This window comes from Apodemus sylvaticus, chromosome 16 (assembly GCF_947179515.1).
Source record: "Apodemus sylvaticus chromosome 16, mApoSyl1.1, whole genome shotgun sequence".
Classification (NCBI taxonomy): Eukaryota; Metazoa; Chordata; class Mammalia; order Rodentia; family Muridae; genus Apodemus; species Apodemus sylvaticus.
Genome location: NC_067487.1, coordinates 39,546,906 through 39,567,678, shown reverse-complemented (window position 1 = coordinate 39,567,678; position 20,773 = coordinate 39,546,906). Strand labels below are relative to the sequence as shown.

Below are 20,773 nucleotides of genomic sequence, written 5' to 3'. Positions count from 1 at the left end.
GCAGCTGATTGATCTCACAGTAACTCAATTCCATAGGGAATGGGAGAATTGCTAACTAAGATCATGTGCATTATTACATTGAGGTCTGTGATGGTTTATTTTATTTGTCAAATTGACGTGGTGGTTTGAATGGGAATGCACCCCGTAGACTCATGTGTTAGAATGCTTGGACCACAGGGAGTGGCATTATTAGGAGGCGTGGCCTTGCTGGAGAAGGTGTGGCTCAAGTCTGGCCAGTATGGCGTAGTCTCCTTCTGCTGTTGCAGATCCAGATGTAGAGCTCTCAGCTCCTTCTCCAGCACCATGTTTCCCTGGATGCCACCATGTTTCCCACCATGATGATAACGGACTCTGAACGTGTAAGCCAATCCCAATTAAATGTTTTCCTTTATAAGATTTGTCATTGTTATGGTGTCTCTTTACAGTAATAGAAAGCCTGAGGTGATTGGCTTAGCAACTGAACCCAGGTATTTGGTTAAATGTCTTCAACATGTTTCTGTGAAGAGATTTTAAAGATGTGTCCAGTATTTAAAATAATAAACTTCACTAAAGCAGATTAGTACCTAATAAATGGAATGTGTATGGACCTCACCAATCAGTTGAAGGCCTTACTATAAAGAGATTGATGTCTAATAGCGAACAGACTCCAGAAGGAAAACACAACCTCTTTCCTAGTTCTTCAGAACACTGGGGAAGTGTCAGAGCCAGGCTTAGACTTCGTATCACCATATAATGCAGAATTTTAAAAAGTACGCCATTTCTACCCAAAGTTCATAACATCTAACAGGTATACAGCATGCTGGTGGCCTTGACTCTCACTGGTAGACCTGAAGACATCTACAGGCATGCCCCCAACCTGGAAGACAGCAGACTACATCTGGTAGCCTCATGGGAAGATTAAAAGATAGATTTCAAAGGAGGCTCATGAATGAATATTCCTCTTGAAGTCATTCTAGTAGTTAAGCATGGAGACTTTTTTTTTTTAAATGGGGAGCAATGTTACTATCTGTTCAAATAAAAAAACGCCTATTTTAAAAAAATAAAAAAAACCTCATAGACAATCATCTAGCTTCTGTCTGGGTAATTATACCAATGAGTAACTCACTAACTCCTTCACTGGGAAGCTTGTTCTATTTTGTGACTGTGTTATTTATTAAAAGTATTTTAGCTAGCATCTGCCATTTTATTATTTATACATGTTTTTGTCTCTAAAAGCCGACAGGGAAAATATTAGAAATTTAAATTTATTTATTTATTTTCATAACGCCCTGCCACTTGCCTCTTCTCCAAGCACACACACACACACACACACACACACACACACACACACACACGGGCCGTTGCACTCTTGATTCTAATCACTAGTCCACTCCTCTCTCCTAGGGCTCCCTCAGTTTACCTAACTCCTTCTGAAACTGCTATTTATAGTATCATTCAGTCCTGTGCGTGTCTCTACAAGATAGAGGGGAACAATGAGCTTTTATCTAAGTGCCAGGGGATTATGGGAAGGATAGAAGCCCTAGAGTCTGGAAGACACAGTAGAATCCGTGGGCTAACCATAACACCAGTCACTCAGCTTGCATGCCACGGGTATTTCTGGAATGCAGAGGTTTCTACTCCTTCTTTCTTTCTTTCCCCATTTCAACCCTTTGCTTCTTCTTTTCATATTCCCTCTTTATTTTCAAAAGAAACGAGGAAGTAAGAGCGTGAGAGAATGCCAATGAGGAAGAAATCTGAGCCGGGATGAGAAAGCTTCTTGCCACAGAAAATAGATATAAAGAGCTATTTCCAACGCCTAGATACATCCTGAACTTGCTAACCAGACTTGTTTCAAGGTGGTATAGCTGCCTTCCCAAGAGGAAGAATGCTGAACTGTTTGAGCAGGGAAGGAAAAGGCCTGCCTCCCTAGTGTCTGACTAGGGAAGGCTGGAAAGTCAAGTGAGCTGTTAATTCTGGCTGACAAATCCTTAGATAGAACAATGACTGTATGGAAGGGACAGAGGATTAACCATGTAATACCATTTTCTCAAGACCAGTGGCCCTGTGCACTTTCTGAATCAGGTGTGAGGTAGAGACATCTTACTCCTTAAAACTTCGATATCTTCATTTTTTTTTTTTTTTTATTATGTGCCTGGGTGCTTTGCTGGTGTACTGGCTGGTTTTGAGTGTCAACTTGACACAGGCTGGAGTTATCACAGAGAAAGGAGTTTCAGTTGGGGAAGTGCCTCCATGACATCCAACTATGAGGCACTTTCTCAATTAGTGATCAAGGGGGAGGGCCCCTTGTGGGTGGTACCACCTTTGGGCTGGTGCTCTTGGGTTCTATAAGAGAGCAAGCTGAGCAAACCAGGGGAAGCAAGCCAGTAAGAAACATCACTCCATGGCCTCTGCATCAGCTCCTGCTTCCTGACCTGCTTGAGTTCCAATCCTGACTTCCTTTAGTGATGAACTGCAACATGGAAGTGTAAGCTCAATAAACCCTTTCCTTCCCAACTTGCTTCTTGGTCATGATGTTTGTGCAGGAATAGAAACCCTGACTAAGACAAATTGGTACCAGCATAGTGGGGTATTCCTATGACAACCTGACCATGTTTGGGGAGGACTGTGGAAGGACTTTAGAACTTTGAGCTAGAAAAATGATTAGAATATTAAGAGCTCAGTGGAAAGTTCTGTAGGAGCTTGGAAGACAATGTTAAGAACAGTGCAAAAGATGGAGGCCTGGCTTGTGAAAGTTCAGAGGGAACATTAAAGACTCTTACAGTGGCCATGTTTTGATTGTGAGGATTCTGTGGTTTTGGTTAGCTGGGGCTGAAGAATCAAGAGTGAGTAACAAGATACCAGAACCACTAATGCAAACCTTTGTGTTACTGGGACTATTGATGCTGGTTAGCTGGAGCTAAGAAATTAGCGGTGATTAAGAAGAGACCAGCATCACTGAGATGAAATCTTCTTGGCAGTGTTTTCTGAGAGCACAGAGTGTGTTCCAGAGATAGCCACAGTTGTATTTCGTGCTGTGGCTGGACTTGGTACTGTGTAAGAGTCACCCAGATGGTACTGGTTTTGAAGGCATGAAGGGGTCATGAAGAGCAGCTGAGGCTCTTGGCACAGTGAGAGGCCACAGAAGGCCATTGGTGAAGGTGCACCCTCAGTTGCAATTGATGGCCCAGGACTTAAAGGGGTCATGCATAGGAGCAGAGGCTTGTCACCATGAAGAGAGCCTATGAGAGGCTATTGGTGAAGCCTAATTACAGTGGAAAATAACATCATTTTGGAGATGCCAGTACCATGTGATGACCACCAAGAACAGCAGCAGCAGTGGAGTACAGGCAGCTGGAGCCTAGAAGACAAGCTGTGTGCTACAAAGGGCAGAGCTGGAGAAGTGACCCACGCCCTTGGAGGAGCCCGGAAAATCGTGAGTTGGATCCCAGACATTGAACCATTGGAGCTTTGAGTTTTGCTTTTGGTTGTGACTGTGCCCTGATCTGTTTCCCTCTTGAAGGAAGAAAGTATTAGTGGAGCCCACAGTTAGAGACTTTGAATTTTTAAAAGACTTTGAATTTTAAAGATATTGGACATTTTAAAGTGATTCAACTTTTAATATGCAAAGACTGTGGGACTTTTAAAGTAATTTAGATCTTGGGGATGAATAAGAAAGTAAGGGTTGAGGCTTAATAGTGATGTGTTTGTATGGTCAATTGTACTGGCTGGTTTTGAGTGTCAACTTGACACAGGCTGGAGTTATCACAGAGAAAGGAGTTTCAGTTGGGGAAGTGCCTCCATGAGATCCAACTGTGAGGCACTTTCTCAATTACTGATCAAGTGGGGAGGGCCCCCTTGTGGGTGGTGCCACCTTTGGGCTGGTGCTCTTGGGTTCTATATGAGAGCAGGCTGAGCAAGTCAGGGGAAGCAAGCCAGTAAGAAACATCCCTCCATGGCCTCTGCATCAGCTCCTGCTTCCTGACCTGCTTGAGTTCCAGTCCTGACTTCCTTTAGTGATGAACTGCAACATGGAAGTATAAACTCAATAAACCCTTTCCTCCCCAACTTGCTTCTTGCTCATGATGTTTGTGCAGGAATAGAAACCCTGACTAAGACAGCTGGCATGTATGTCTGTGCATCACAAGCATGTAGTGAATTCAGAATCCTGAAGCGGGTACCAGATCTTCTGGGACTAGAGATACAGAAGGTTTTGAGACACCATGTGGGTGCTGGGCACTGAACCTAGATTCTCTGGAAAATCAACAAGTATTCTTAATTTCTGAGCTGCCTTTCTAGTATCAAATTGTTATATCTTTATCACAGACTTTAAAAACTATGTAAAATTGATTTCCATTTGTAAAGACAGGAAGTGAGTCAGACTGTACTTAATTAAATGTACTTAATAACAATTATCATTTCTTTCTCTAACACTACAATATGTTGAACACGTTTATCTAAACTATACTTCTTATTTCTTCTACAAAAAATCTGTGACAAGAATGAAATTATCCTTCTTTAATCAATAGGAAGTCATGAAAAGATGCAAAAACAAACAAACAAACAACAGCAAAAATCAGACCAATCATACAAAGAGAAAAATTTAGGGTCCCAGATGGGGACTCAGACTTTTTGTGTCAGCTCTATTCTGGGGGACTCTCCCCTCAGCCTTTCAACGTATGGGCATCTAGTAGTCTATCCACCTCATTTTATACCACCAGCCCACCAGCCTCTCTGTGTAGCAAGAACTAAAATTATCCTTTAATTCCTAGGCACCAAAGTAATTAATGGTAGCGACCTGGGACCACAGGAGAGATTCCTCTGTTCTGCCCTCAGTTGTGCAGGTCTTGTACAGGCAACCCATATAGGTGCACCTCTAACATCTGCGAGGTACAGCTCCAGGGACAGATAGAAACTAGTTAAGTCTACATATTTGTTACGGTTGAGCTGGAGTTGTTGAGAATGTGTTTCATCAACTTGCTTTGAGAAATAAACACTCATAATGATATAGAGGGGCAGATTTGGACTTAGACATCCAAGCTGTTGTGGATGTCTACACATGAAGACGCTCGTCAAGTCAGCTGGTGGTTGGTGTGGTGCTCACCACTCAAATCCATTGTTTCCCTCCTGACTTCTGCCTCTGTGTACACACGGTGCTCCTCTACGTGTACTTGGACCTCAACTCGCATGCTCTAAAGGAGCGCCTCTCCCATCCTAAGACTTTAGGACATTTAAACTGTAAATGCCAGTCCAAACCACCCAGAGAGTGGTTTAGAGAAGAAGTAGGCAGATTTGTACATGGGTACTTCCCATTCACGCAAATATTTCTTGATCCTAGAATCCTGGAATAAGGGTGTGGTGGGTAGAAATCCAGCTCAGGGCCTCTCTGGCAGGGCCATAAGGAAAATATTTATTGTTTGGGTTTGTTTAGACCCATGTGCATTTCTTTAGTAGTGGTAAAGTTAAAGTTGGACTTTTATCTAAGAGCATGTGGCAAAATGTTACATTCTGTTTTTAAAATGAGGCTCTCAGGGTAGAGCTCAATGAATATTAAGAACTTCATAAAAACCTCCCCAGCTCAGGAACCATTCTTGTAAAAAGAGACAGAAAGATGGTAAGAGCCAGGGTTGAGATGTGAGAGGAGAAGAGTGAATGAGTATCCTGTGTGCATGACACGACATTGCACTCACTGACACAGCAGGGCTGGCTGCCTGAGACACACACAAACATGAATCCAGGCAACATCCAACTTGCTAAGTAGCCTCCGCCCCCTAGTTGAGGAGCTAATGATGGTTGATAGAGGCTGGGAGAGGCAGAGTCAGTTTTCCTTAAGGCTTATGGCCGTAAGGAAAGCTGATCATTCTTCAGGGGATGGTTTCACACCTGGAAGAATATGGCAGCCAAAACTGAACTTGGTTGGTTATTCATAAAAAAGGGGGTGAAGGCAGGAAGTTGGGATGGGGCGGGGTGTAAAGTCAAGGGGAAGATTGGGAAGGAGTTAGCAAGGAAGAGGAGGGAAATTGATATGATTGAAATACATTGTGTAAAGTTCTCAAAATTAACAAGCTGTGGTGAACATTCATTGTGCATGGTATTGAGTTATATAAGAATAATTTCATTCAAGAGAGCACATATCCCTCCATGCCTTCTTATCCCCTCTTTCTTACCTCTTCTCCTATTATTTTAAATCTCATTTTGTTCCTAGGCATTTTCACACCTCCTTTCATGACATTTCACATATGTGATCACATAAAGTCTATAAAGTCACAAATAAGAAAAAGCATGCCGTATCTGCCATGCTGAGACTGCCTTAATTACTTGATTTCTCCAGCTGCATTCCTTTCCCTGGAAATGACATGACTTAGTCAATCTTTAGGCCTAGAAAAACTCCTTTGTGTATATTCATCACATTTTATTTGTCTATTTCTGTTAAGAGACACTTTGGTTCATTTATAACATAGAACATTAGAACATGTAACATCAGAAGATGAAGTACAAGGGGCCAAGTTCTGCATTACTAGTCATATGAAAAACAAATTAAAACTACACTGCAGTTCTTTCTCACCCCCATCAGACTGGCAGTCATTAAGAAAACAACAACAGATGCTGAGAGAATGTGCTCATTTGGAAACATTGTTTCATTGTGTACATTGTTGGTGGGTTATAAACTAGTCTAGCCATTGTGGAAGCAAGATGGACGTTCATCAAGAACTAGATCTTTCCCACGACTCAGTTCCACCAGTCCTCAGTATTATCCAAAGAGTTTACGATAATTTGATTCACAACATTCTAGAAACATCCACTATATACTGTGAAGTTAAATATTCTCTCTTACCAATTTATCATAAATACTTATATAATAGACACAGATAAACCATGATATTTGATGCATGGCAATCATTTTATTTCTGTAGCTATTTTCTAAAACAAACATGATGTCAGAGGTTTTAATCTATCCACAACCTTATTTAAACCTTTTTTAAAATTCACATAGCTGTTTAATGTTTTCGTATCCCAACTTTCCCTAAAGCGGACTTGAGGTTGCTTCTGGAAATATGTATATAAACCAAAGGATGAAGAAATGGGATAAAGAAAACAGAAAGTAAAACTAAAATAATGGCAAAGTTAGTTATCTCTTGAAATATGTCATAAAAATTGGGTGTGATGATACACACCTTTGATCCCAATAATCAGAAAATGGCGCCGGGAAGTTCAGATCCATTATGGCCACATAGTGAGTTTGAAATCTTCATGAGCTAAGTGATATTCCTCTCTCTCTCTCTCCCTTACTCCCTCTCTCTTCATAGAAGTACACCTCTCTCATCCCAACACTAGTGGTGAGATGGAAGATGGAAACAGGGAATCCCCAGAAATTCTTGGGTCAGTGATCCTGATATATGCAGCAGTGAACAACTCTGTCATGTAAGATGATGCCCAATACTCAAAGTTATTCTTTGAATTCCATTTTATATGTAAACATGTAAAAGTATGCTCACACATACATATGAACATATAATACACATATATCATGTATCCACAAAATTATGTATATAATACACACATACACACACACAGTGAGAGAAAGAGAGAGAGAGAGAGAGAGAGAGAGAGAGAGAGAGAGAGAGAGAGAGAGAGCGCTCAGTGGTAGAGTATTACATAAAGCTCTGAGTTCAATCTCCAGTACTAACACACACACACACACACACACTTATATACTTCCATAGACACTTATGACTCAAAATTGGTGTAATTTTACTTTAAAGATATTCTACATTTGAACATTTTGTTTTTATATATTTATTTGCATTCATAGTTTCTGCAAAATTTATAGTTTGGGAAATTATGACATTCAAATTTTGAGCAAACTATGCCCAGATAGGCAGAAGCCTAATTGAACACAAGATCTGAAATTTACTTGCAATTCCAACTCTGCTGGAATACTTTTAGTGAAAGCTGGAGATAACTCCTACCTTTTTCTGGGGGTCCTCTGTAGTTATATCAAATGTGATACTTATGTTAATAATTCCCAGAATAGTGAAGAACCAGTTTCAACCATCCTTGCACACCGCATGCATGATGAATGTTGACTCCAAACTGAAAACTATTAAAGCATAATCTAGAGCCTTATGTTTGCAATGTAGGTTACTATGAGAAACTTATAGAAACTTATAGAAAAAATATTGCATTAATAAGCTTAAATTATTGGAAGTTGGCCCAGCAATACACACAAGACATTATCTTCTTTTTGCTCTTGTATTAATTAGGGTCAACAAGGCTTTTTGGATGAGTTCTCTCCCAACACACTGTCCTGTTCTGGTCTTCCATCTGATGACTCTCCACCATAAGGATTTGATCTCCATAATAACTTTGTTCTTTTGAGCAGGAATCACAATCTTTATTTTGATCAAGGTTTGGTATGCTGAATGCTCTTCTCAAAATTAAAACATTATTTGAGATAAGCAGCAAATTCATCCATTGTAACCCACTATATAGTTAAGAATATAAAATTAATCGAAGATAGTAATTATTATAAACATTTGAAGAGATATTTAAATGTACTCACTATTTAAAAAACTGAAAATCAAGCCATGCGAAGTGACTTATGCCTGTAATCCTAGCACTCTGGGAAGCCGAGGCAGAAGGATCTCCAGCAGTTCTAGGCTAGCCTGTGCTCCATAGGACAGTCTCAAAAATATACCCCTCCCCCAAAAAAGAAAATCAAAGCAATAGGAAGTGTTTTTTAAAAAAATCACATTGTAAAAGGAAATAAACACCAAAAAGTATGTAGAGTGAAAGATAAAAAGCGTTCTTACTCATGACAACTCAGAATTTAAATACGTGAAACATCTTTTCAGGAGAGTTCTGCGTTACTATGAACTTGCAATTGCATAGTTCTTTTGCTCACATACTCCTTTTGAGGTAAGCACTTCCCGAGAAGCCGATGACAGTTTGCTCCATCACATGAATGAGGGCAATTTGTGCTACATGGCTGCCCCTGCTGAGGAACAGCAGGAGACAGTAGACACCTCTGCTTTTCATTTCAGGAAGATAAGGCTGGAGGGGCCAGACTGGGGGGTTAGTTATTAAGAATGGGAGAAGATTCCCTTTTGAGTTCAAACTTTAAAGTCCTGCTGTGTCCACCTTGATCTTGGCATGTTAAGAAATGTGAAACCTTCAAGCTAGCTTAGATGTCACCATCACAAACTTCTATTCATGCAAGTTTTATGACCCCCCCCCCAAATAAGGGAAACAGACTACTTGCACCTGATGCAAGATTTTAGTTTTTCAATTCTTAATTTTTGATAATTAAAAATTCACTAAAATCTTACAGAACCTTAAAACATTGATGTAAATGAAATGATATTTTCTTTCTTTCTTTCTTTTAAAAAAAGGTTTATTTATTATCTGTGAGTACACTGTCACTGTCTTCAGACACTCCAGAAGAGGGAGTGAGATCTCATTATGGATGGTTGTGAGCCACCATGTGGCTGCTGGGAATTGAACTCAGAATCTTAACTCTTAACTGCTGAGCCATCTCTCCAGCCTGGAAATGATATTTTCATATTTCCATATTTTAGAGTGTATCTCTTGAAAGTATTGGTTTCAGAGATGTTCAAGTGTGAACAATCACGTCGGAGCCTTACTAAATCTCCTATTGACAGAAAATGCATAGACAAAACTATTTAACAGGGCTGAAGAGATGGCTCAGTGGTTAAGAGCACTGACTGCTCTTTCAGAGGTCCTGAGTTCAAATCCCAGCAACCACATGATGGCTCACAACCATCTGTAATGAGAATTGATGTCCTTTTCTGGTGTGTCTGAAGACAGCTACAGTGTACTTACATGTAATTAATAAATAAATCTTTGGGCCCAACCAATGTGTTATTTGTAACATTTTAAAAGATGTCAGTTTAGTAATAAGCAACAAAATTCTGCACATTCTGATCTGTTTCAGTTCTGGAATCAACCTACAGTAGCTAGCTGTAAAGGTTCCTGGCTGGAGATGCTCACGAGTGACAACGTTTACTTGAACTGAATGGCAATAGAGAAAATCTGATGCAAACTGTGGATCACTTACTAAACTGTTATATAACAGATACTAGCACAGTTTCTGACAGAATAGGACACAGAAGAAATCACTGCTGGGAGATGCTATCAGTGATATTAAATAAAAACAGTTGCTGAAATATATCTAAAATACAAACCAACTTTCATAAAGATGCCTGGCAAAGATCTGGTTATCCCTGAGAATGGAAATTAATAGTCAAGGTGTGTGGGGGAAGACACGGACATTCATTCTTCATTCTACAAAGCCATTTGTGCATGCTTCGCATTCCTCTATTGAATATGCAAATCTTCATGTATTTATTCTTTATACAGTTTTATAAGAGTTTATTTTCACCTTGAAGGATAACTAACATCTTTAAAGAACTTATTTTTATAAAGATGAAAGTAGCACATGCACATTGACTCAAGAAACAGTTAAGAGTATTTTTCATAGTTATTTTTATTTATAGTTGTTACATCCTATCGCTGCTCTCCCATCCTGGTCTCCCCATGACAGAGTCCCTCCCCCTCCCCTTCTCCTCTGAGACAGTGCCTCTCCCCATCCTACTCACCCTGATGCATCAAGTCTCTGCAGCATTATTAAAGAGAACAGTATATATCTGGACTGCTCCATTTGGAAGTTGGGGTAAATACTTGGAACAATCTGGCTTGAGGTCTCTCTCTTAACACATAGAGCTGAAGATTAAGTATTCCCTTTAAGAAGAATTATTTATGTTAAAGCCTGGCAGTTATCAATCCGAGTGGTGTGTCCTGCATATCATTGTTACACATGTATCTATACATACAAATTTATAAGTGTAACCTGGGAAATTCACTTAGCTCCCCCAGGGGATTCATTGGGTTCTCTACTTTTGTTCCATTGATCTACGTATCTGTTTCTGTGTCAGTGTCCTGGTGTATTGGGAACGCTAGCTCTGTAGTAAAAACTGGAATCTGGAATGTTCATGCCTCCAGGATAGTTCCTTTTTAAGATGCCTTTTGAGATTTTTTTTTTTTTGTCTGTAAAGAATGTTGTGGACATTTTGATTAAGATTGCATTTAATCTCTAACTTAATTTTGGTACAATGGTTATTTCATAATATTGATTATGTCAATCAATGAGTTTGGGATGTTTCCTTCCTTCCTTCCTTCCTTCCTTCCTTCCTTCCTTCCTTCTTCCTTCCTTCCTTCCTTCCTTCCTTTCTTCTTCCTTCCTTCCTTCCTTCTTCCTTCCTTCCTTCCTTCCTTTCTTCTTCCTTCCTTCCTTCCTTCCTTCCTTCCTTCTTCCTTCCTTCCTTCCTTCCTTCCTTCCTTTCTTCTTCCTTCCTTCTTCCTTCCTTCTTCCTTCCTTCTTCCTTCCTTCCTTCCTTCTTCCTTCCTTCCTTCCTTGCTTCCTTCCTCTTTCCTTCCTTGCTTATTTCTTTCATTTTTTCTTTTTTTCCTTTGCCTTCCTTAATCTCTTTCTTCAGAATTCTAAAGGTTTCATTATAGAGGCCTTTGCAAGATCACCACCTTGCTAGATTTATTTCTACATTTGTTTTTTGAGGTTATTGTTAATGGGAATATTTTCATGATCTCTTTCCTCATGTTTTTTGTTGATATATAGAAAGTTACTAAGTTTAGTAAATTGGTTCTGTATTCTGGCACTTTACTCAAAGTGTCAGTCATTTCTAGAAGTTTTCAGATAAACTTTTTGGAATGTCTTATGAACAATATAATCTACAAATAAGAATAATTTGGATTCTTTATATAATTTGGATATTAGCCCTTTAATGGATATGGGGGTAGTAAAGATCTTTTCCCAATCTGTAGATTGTCATTTTGTCTGATTGACAGTGTCCTTTGTCTTACAGAAGCTTTTCAGTTTCATGAGGTCCAGTTGGCTAGTTGTTGATCTTAGAGCCCAAGCCATTGGTCTTCTGTTCAGGAAGTTTTCCCCTATGCCATTGTGTTCAAGGTTCTTTTCCTTCTTTCTCTTCTATTAAATTCAGAGTATCTGGTTTTATGTTGAGGTTCTTAGTCCACTTGGCCTTGAGTTTTGTTCAAGGTGATAAACATGGGTCAATTTGCATTCTTCTACATTCAGACTACCAGTTAGAGCAGCACCATTTATTGAAAATATTTTCTTGTTTCCCCACTGTATGGTTTTGGCTTGTTTTTCAAAGACCAAGTGTCTATAGGTGTGTGGGTTTTTTCTGGGTCACCAAGATACCAAAAAACCCAATTAAAAATGGGGTACAGAGCTAAACATAGAACTCTCAACAGAGAAATCTCAAATGCCTGAGAAGTACTTAAAGAAATGTTCGACATCCTTAATCATCAGAGAAATACAAATCAAAATGACCCTGAGATTTCACCTCACACCTAAGAAAGGCTAAGATAAAAAACTCAACTGTCAGCAGATGCTTGTGAGGATGCAGAGAAAAAGGAACATTCCTCTATTGCTAGTGGGATTGTAAATTGGTACTACTATGGAAATCAATCTAGTGCTTTGTCAGAAAATTGGAAATAGTTCTACCTGAAGACCCAGCTACAGTGCTCCTGGGCATATACCCAAAAGATGCTCTACCATACCACAAGGACACATGTTCATAGTGGGTGGGGTGGGTGGCATGGTTGGTGTGGGTGTGGTGGATAAGTGGGGAAGTACCCTCTCAGAGGCAAAGGGGAGGGAGGATGGGATGAAGAACTCTGGGAAGGGGAACCAGGAAAGGGGGAGACATTTGAATGTAAATAAATAAAATAATTATTAAAAAATAATTTTAGCTCTTCATTTCCCACTCCTGTCACTTAAACTTCTCCCTTTTGTCTTATTCCTTTACCTAGTGCCTTGGGCACTATAGTGAAATGAGTAGAGGTAGTGGAAGAATGTATTTATATTATATCTTATTCATCGCTCAGATGACTATGCATATTAACCAACTCTTCCACTTGTATGGAAATCCTTCAGAGTGATTTTGGTTTTATATACATACTTTGGATGTGTCACCCCCTGGGTTCGCTCTTAATCCCCATGCAGCTAATGAAAGTATAAGATAAATTTGAAGCTTTCTTTAAAATTCCATTCCATTTAAAATTGTGTTATTTAAGGAAGAGTATGTTTATTTCATATTTCAGTATCCTAGAATTCTAGCAAGGATTTGTACATTTTCTTTGAAATTTTACTATGCATTTGTATGTGCTGTGAATTACTGTGCTTATTTTTCTCATAACGTGCAACATAATCCTGTTCTATGCTCTTATCTTTTCCTTAAGATAAAGAAGCCAGCTTTAGAAAGGTTGTGCAACTTGTTCAACATTGAGTAGCTATCAGCTTAGCAGGGATTTTAATGTAAGCTGGTCTTAACTTCTGTCTTCAGCTTTTATAAACATACATATCTTTCTGAAATACCCCGCATACCAGAAGATAGAGGCCATGTGGCACATGGAAGTAACACTAGCAACTCCATCAATATTTCCAGGAGGAGACTGCCTTTCATTGAAAAAGCATTCTTGGATGTCCTAACCTTTATAGCTCCTCGAGAGTTCCTTCTGGATACAATAATTCTTTACTCTGCAGCCAGTCTGCATAAGATCCCATAACAACATATTTCCTAAAAAGGCATTGCCTGTAATTTAGGGTAGAGGCCTCCTCCTCTAACAGCTGAGTACGGCCAAGTCTCCTGAAACTTGAATTTCTGTTCCTCTCTATTTCTCTAACATGAAATAGAACATACATAGCAAGAAAAGAAAATGTTGGTTATATCCTTGCTGAATGAATGGGGACTATATAATGCCAGGAATAAGTCTAGACATCATCTAAAATTAGTGAATCACTGTAGAATATATATTTATACATATATATGTATATATGTGACTGAATTCACATATCTCTGAATTAAATAATCTGCTACTTTAACAAAATTTTAATTAGTATTTCTCATAAACGTTAATGCATAAAATAGTGTTTAGAATAATAAATCCCTTTCTTCATCTACATGCAACCCTAAACTTCCTAGTGTGATAGTATTGACCAATTACCATATCAGAGGTAGACTATTCAGATCCCCAGTGACTTCTTTACACCTATTTTAAAAAATGTGTGAATAATCCAAATGTACTACGTCTGTGGCATGATATAACTTATTTTCCTCCCTTAAAGAACTGGCATCTCAAATTTTCTTTCTTGAAAAGATGCAATTTCCATGTAAAATATATTCAGTTTTATGGTTACATTAGCACATTGAGGCCATGTAGGCAGAATACCATTGCATAGGCCAGTGGCACTGGACCACTTGTATTCTTTCTTCTTTAGTTTTGTTTATGTGTTTGCATAGCCCCTGTAACCTGCAGGAAGTTTTGCATGAGTTTAGGAGTATTTCAGAGGTATAGAAGATTATTGCAGTTCTGTTACCGACTACTGAATCCTTTAAAATTAACATAGTTTTAAAATCACTAAATGCTCAAAGTGAGAAGATCTGCAAAGCTCAGACTCTTCCACAGGAACAAGCGAGATGGGGATGATCCCATGTTCTTTAGGCATTGAGAAATTACTGTTTTATGACTGCACTAAACCAGACCTAAAAACACAAATTCCCCTTTTCCCTGTGATGAGCAGCAACTTTGATTTTTTTTATCTCATCAACTGAATCTCTCCTAAGGTCCGTGGCCCTACTGACTCGCTGTCACCCCACGAAGCAGAAAAGACTGGATTTTTCTCATGAGTCACAGTAAACAGGGCGATGGGGAACACAGAAACAAGGTAAAAAGGAATCTCACGTCTATCTTAACAGAAACTCAAAAACTGACCCTTCCCCTGGATGTGCCTCGTAGCTGATAGGGCTCCTGTTAAATAATAACTAAAGTAAAATGCAGAGAGTCTAAAAGGGAATTGGCCTGTGGTTCCCAGTAGCCTAGGCAAAGTGTTGCAATGGAAAGCTAACATGTTGAAACTCAGCTTTTCTGTGCTGAGCCATAAAAGATAACCGAGGGTTTATGCTTTATGCGTGTCATATGCTCAGACTGGCTTGTACCTTTTTTTTTTCTGGATGAATTTTACTTAGATTATTTTCTGGATGAATAATGCTTAAGATTTCAGCTACTTTTTTTCTGACTAATGCTACTTACTCCCAGTGTGAGCCTATCAAGAATGTCTTATCCATCATGTCCAAGATCATGTAAGGTCCCTTGATTACTCAGACTTCCTCTCTCCCTCAAACATCCAACATGCCTTGTCCATGGTCAGTTGATATCACTAAGAAAATTGAAGGACTCGGGGATGCCATAGACTTGTCATCCACCCAACATACCTTCCACACCCTCCAGCACCAGTCCTCATGTAGTATGTTATTGTGTCTATTACAGTTGTTTAACTTTCTTTTGCCTATGAAAGCAAGATTCTTGTGCCCTCGCGCATGTCCATCACGGCTTTGCCCTTTTCCTCATCTTCTGCTGTTAGCTTTTGTTCCTTTCCAATTCTCTGGAATTGGATGGAAATGGTACTGTGTTTGCTTTTGCTTTAAGACAGCGGTGCTCAATTTGTGGACCATGACACTTGGGGGTCACAAATCAGGTAGTTTACATATCAGATGTTTACATTATGATTCATAACAGTAGTAAAATTACAGTTATGAAGTAGCAAAAAATAATAATTTTATGGTTGGGGTCACCACCACCTAATGAACTGTATTAAAGGGTCAAAGCATTAGGAAGGTTGAGAACCACTGCTTTAATAATAAATAATAATAATAATAATAATAATAATAATAATAAAATCACAGCACTCACCCTAACCCCTCTCTTTGAAAGGCAGCGAAATTCCTTTCAAAGGTTCCTACACTCATTATTTCCACCTCTTCTTCAAGTGTTCTTGTTGCATTCTACCCAGGGATTTCCTCTATAAAATGCACTGAAACTTTTTGGCAGCCTGATAAAGCCTATTATCAACAATCAGTCTTCATCTCTTCTTTTTCTAGATGATCAAAATTTTCCAGTAGTTCTTTGAGAGGTTCATGTGAATTTTTATCATATTTACCCTGCCCAAACTCTTCTCAGATTTACTTCTTTTCGTACCCACCCAATGTTGTGCTATTTATTATTATTATAATTATTAATATTATTATTATTAAACCTTCTTTTACCTATGAAAGCAAGCTCCTTGTGAATAAGCTTGTGCCAATCAGGGACTTGCTATTTAAGTGGATAGATGTTGCAAAGTACGTGACATGCTTTAACCTTACAGAAGGAGTTAGGCACTGTGGTCCCTTCTGTCCTTATAAGGGGAGTGCTAAGCTTTCTCTCCTTCCATAAGACGCCCTGGGCCTCAGGTTACAAGCACCATTTGAAGAGTTGATTGCTTTCAACTTCTTGAGATTCCTTCTGTACTAGGCAACGAGAGACATCCAGATGACTCTAGGGACTCTCACAGTCTGGCAAAGGTGCTTCAGCCAATTGGAAGAAGCTGGCTTTCCAATAGGATGTGTTTCTGAGGGAGGAAGCCACTACTGTCACACACACCTTAGAGGAGGAATAACCTGCGTTCTTTTTCCTGCTTCTTTCTGTGGAGACCAGAGAGCAGGTCCTATGAATCCTCTGCCACTTCTTATTTTGTGTGATTTATTTTTTCCTCAATAAAACTTGCAATTTAAGAGTTTGCTGTTAAATACACCCATGGGTCTCATTGGGCTCCAAGAATTCCCTCATCTTAGATTTTTTTCCTCCCATTGGAGCATACTGTGTTTGCTTTAATTTTCTTCTCTTAGTCTCATGGTTAGACATCTCTATTAAATATCATAAGACAGCATTGCATCTCAGCCATTGTCAGAGAAGCTTCCTTCTGCAGCACATGGGAATAAAGAAACACCCGTAGCCAGACATTACACAGAGAGTGAGGGACCTTGGAATACTTAGCCCTCTCCCTCTCCATCAAATGCTGTGTCTCCATCAAATCCTTCCCCTTAGGACTCAAAGAAACCCATGCACGATGCGGTGGAAAGAGTGAAGAGACAGAGGGAGTGCAGCACACCAAGAAAACAAGGACCTGTAAATCTACATGATCTTTGTAGATGCGAACTCATAGAGACTGAGCAGCATGTGCAGTCCCTGCATAGGTCTGTCCCAGACGCAGGATGAGAGGTGGAAGAAGTGAACACATACCTCGATCCCTAACCTAGAAGCAATCTCCAATTAATAACCACTTGCAAATAAAAGTTTAGTTTTCTCTAAGAGACTCTTACTGGGGAAATACACTACTGTTAAGGGCAGCCTGCGTGACCAGCTGTTGATGGCCAGCGGAAAATGAACTCGCGTGCATCTTTGGAAATTCCTTATCTCATATTGCTATCTCAGGGCTTTTCTGTTTTCTTTGTTTTTAATCTTTCTCTTAATTTTTGTTTTATTTTATTATATATCTTCTCTCTTTTTACCCTGAACATCCTTTGCTCTGTGCCAGATAAGTTGGTTTGCCTTATTTTATTGTAAAGCTTCTCTCTTTTTACCCTGCACATCCTTTGCTCTGGGCTAGATGAATAAGTTGGTCTCTTCATTCCTTTGATTGTCTTCTCCTATTCCAATGTGCTAGTTTTTATTTTCAGTTATTATATTTAATTTTATTACTCTCCTTTAGAAAACTGCTATTGTTGTTGTTTTTTAATTGTTTTTTTCCCAAGACAAAGTTCCTCTGTGAAAGAGTACTGGCTATCCTGGAAATCAGTTTATAGACTAGGTTGTCTTTGGAGTAACACAGATCCACTTGCCTCTGTCTCCCTAGTGCTGGGATTAATGCAAAGTATCATTCTTGGCTGTTTTCTAATGAAGACAGAAAGGAAGTATGCCCATATGGGAGGGGAGAAGGAGAACTGGAAGGAGTAGAGGGGGGGGAAAGCTATAATTGTGATATATTATGTGAGAAAAAATCCATTTTCAATAAAAGACAAAATATACACTTGTCCTACAAAAGAAGAAAAGTATGAGGTGGGACAAATGGAAGACTGGGGACATTCTACATCCATGGGCGATATCTCCTTAGATATATAAGAAGCTACTCCATTGTACAATTTCCTATTCATGTTTTCGATACGTATTTTGCCTTTCAATAAATATGCCAAGCCAAGTCTTTGTAGAGATTATGTTTAATCTTCACAATGGAAATAATAAAATGCACCATATATTAATGTTAATGATTATTAAGAAACAAAATGTGCTTGTGGCTGCAAGTCTGTGAGGCAGTGGTGAATTCTACTTCGTTGTTTCATCTTTCTCCCTTCAAGGCAGCATTGCTCATGTCTCATAACATTTTTCTCCTACATGTAAAAAGTTAATGGTTTTTAAGCCGGATCCTGCTATGACAGGCTAAAATGTTGGTGAGCCAGGAAAGTATTAGTCAGGGATTCCAGGTATCTTAAAACCAAGGAATTGGTATTCTAAGATGATGTCCAATAGGTAGGCTGGAAAATATATATGATTAAAAAATTATGCACGTTTATACATGCTCAATGTTAAAATTCACTTAAATTATTATTATTATTGTATTAGTGTGTGTGTATGTGTGTCTGTGGGTGGGTGGGTGTGGGTGTGGGTGTATGGATGTGTGATGTGCATGGGTAAGAGTGCAGGCATTTGGCACAACACACATGTGAAGAACACAGGACAACTTTTGGGAGGTCACTTTTGTCTTTCTGCTATGGTTTCTGGGGACTGAACTCTTGAGTTCCCAGGCTTCCAAGGCAAATATTTTACAAACTGAACTTGTAAAATTCTTGCATCTTAGATGGTAAAAAACTGGGTGATAAGTTCTTTTCCTATGCCCTGTAATCATTCTCGTCTTTTTATTTGAGGGTTCTTCTCACTTGTTTGGGTTTGTTTGTTTGCTTGTTTTTGATAATTTTTTTGAAGTTCCAAATTTCAAAAATAAAATTACTTTAAATTCTTGTGAAAGAATTCCAATGTTTCTCTTTTATTTGTCCAGTTTTGTTAATATTTCTAATAGAATTTTCTTGATGTGGGAGAAGGGACAGAATTTGAGACTCTATTTTAGAGAATTCCTGAATTTTCTTAATTTTAATTTTAATAGTAGCATGCATTTCCTTTTTTTGTTTTTATGTTTTTTATTGGATATTTTTTATTTACATTTCAAATGTTATCCCCTTTCCCAGTTTTCCCCCCTCCTGGAAATCCCTCCTCCTGTTTCTATGAGGGTGTTTCTCCACCCACCCTACTCCCACCTTCCAGTCCTCAATTCTCCTACTTTGGGGCACCTATCAAGCCTTCATAGGACCAAAGACCTCTCCTTCTATTGATTCTCTACAAGGCAATCCTCTGCTACTTATGCAGCTGTACTCCTTGGTTGATGGCTTAATCCCTAGGAGCTTTGGTGGGGGTCTGGTTGGTTGATATTGTTGTTCTTCCTATGAGGTTGCAAACCCCTTCAGCTCCTTCAGTTTTTTCTCTAACTCCTCCACTGGACCCTGCACTCAGTCAATGGTTGACTGAGAGTATCCGCCTCTGTGCGATATCAGGCTCCTTCAGCAAGCATTTCTTGGCATCCACGATAGTGTCAGGGTTTGGTGACTGTATATGGACTGAATCCCCAGGTGGGACATTATGGATGACCTTTCCTTCAGTCTCTGCTTTACACTTTGTCTCCATATTTACTCCACTTAAAGGTATCACTAAACTTTTCAGTTTCTGGTTTAGAAGTTTTGTTGCTTGCTGGAAGGCATGGAAGCAGAAGCCTTCTCTCTGCTGTTTCTTTTCCCAGAGAGTCATGGCACCAATGTTGTGATCATAAAAAGAGAAATAGGTGTAAGAATATGTTCTATGAGGGTGTGATGAGATGTGGGGGAAGGGGTGACTCGGTGGGCCCATGCCAAGGCATCCTTTCCCCCTGAGGAACCAGCCACACAATGGTATAAGATAGGATAGAGTTTATCCAGGGCATGGGGGGGGGGAGTTAAGGGAGTAGTAGAGGCAGAGAAAGGGAGAGAGTAGAGAAGTAGAGGACAGCCATGATGGCATGGGGGGGGGGGAATGGAGAGAGAGAGGGAACAAGGGCCAAGAGGCAAGAGAGTAAGAGAACAAGAGAGCAAAGAGGGGGCAAGCAGCCCCTTTTATAGTGAGCCAGGCCAACCTGACTGTTGCCAGGTAACTATGGGGGTGGAGTCCAGACAGAGTACCAACACTTATCTCTACAGTAACGTTCCAAATTCTTTGATAGTGCTGTTTTGAGCCCTGTTGTTTAGAGCGTATACATATTCCTCTGCATATCTGTCCTTTATTTAATGAACATCGTTGTCATCATCACCACCATCATCATCATCATCATCATCATCATCATTAATTGAGTCACATCGTAGATCCAGGAAAGATTTTGTTTTCCTGCTATTTCTACACACTTCCTCTTGATTTGCCATTAAACTCACCGTTTGTGTCTTCAACCTACCTTTTAATTAGAGTCTGTCTCTTAAATCCATTCTCACCCTTAGTCTGTGTTTCTTAGGATGCCAATTTTTATTGTTTGAGAATTCCACGCATGTATATAATATAATCTGACCAAATCTATCACCATTCCCTCCCCTATAACTCCTCTCTAGCCCCTGCTACAACTTCTTCCTTCCAGGTTCATGGGCTCTTTCTTTAAAAAAAAAAAGTCTAGTTAGTGCTGCAAGCATGTACATAGGTGGAGGGGTGGAGAAGCAAGGTTTATGGCCTGCATCTCTTTGTGTTGAGGTATTTACTTACCCTGTTCTTTCCCAAAGGCCTTAGAACAAAATTG

At 39.4% G+C, this 20,773-nt stretch overlaps 1 non-coding gene and 1 pseudogene across 1 annotated transcript; one reads left to right on the top strand and one right to left on the bottom strand.

Annotated features, from left to right (window-relative positions):
• The window catches only part of LOC127666646 (mediator of RNA polymerase II transcription subunit 27-like), an 85,202-nt pseudogene that overhangs the window by 4,743 nt on the left and 59,686 nt on the right, over positions 1–20,773 (top strand).
• On the bottom strand, positions 16,192–16,316 carry LOC127667165 (U6atac minor spliceosomal RNA). Its single transcript, XR_007973812.1, has one exon. It is a non-coding gene; the product is annotated as a U6atac minor spliceosomal RNA (small nuclear RNA).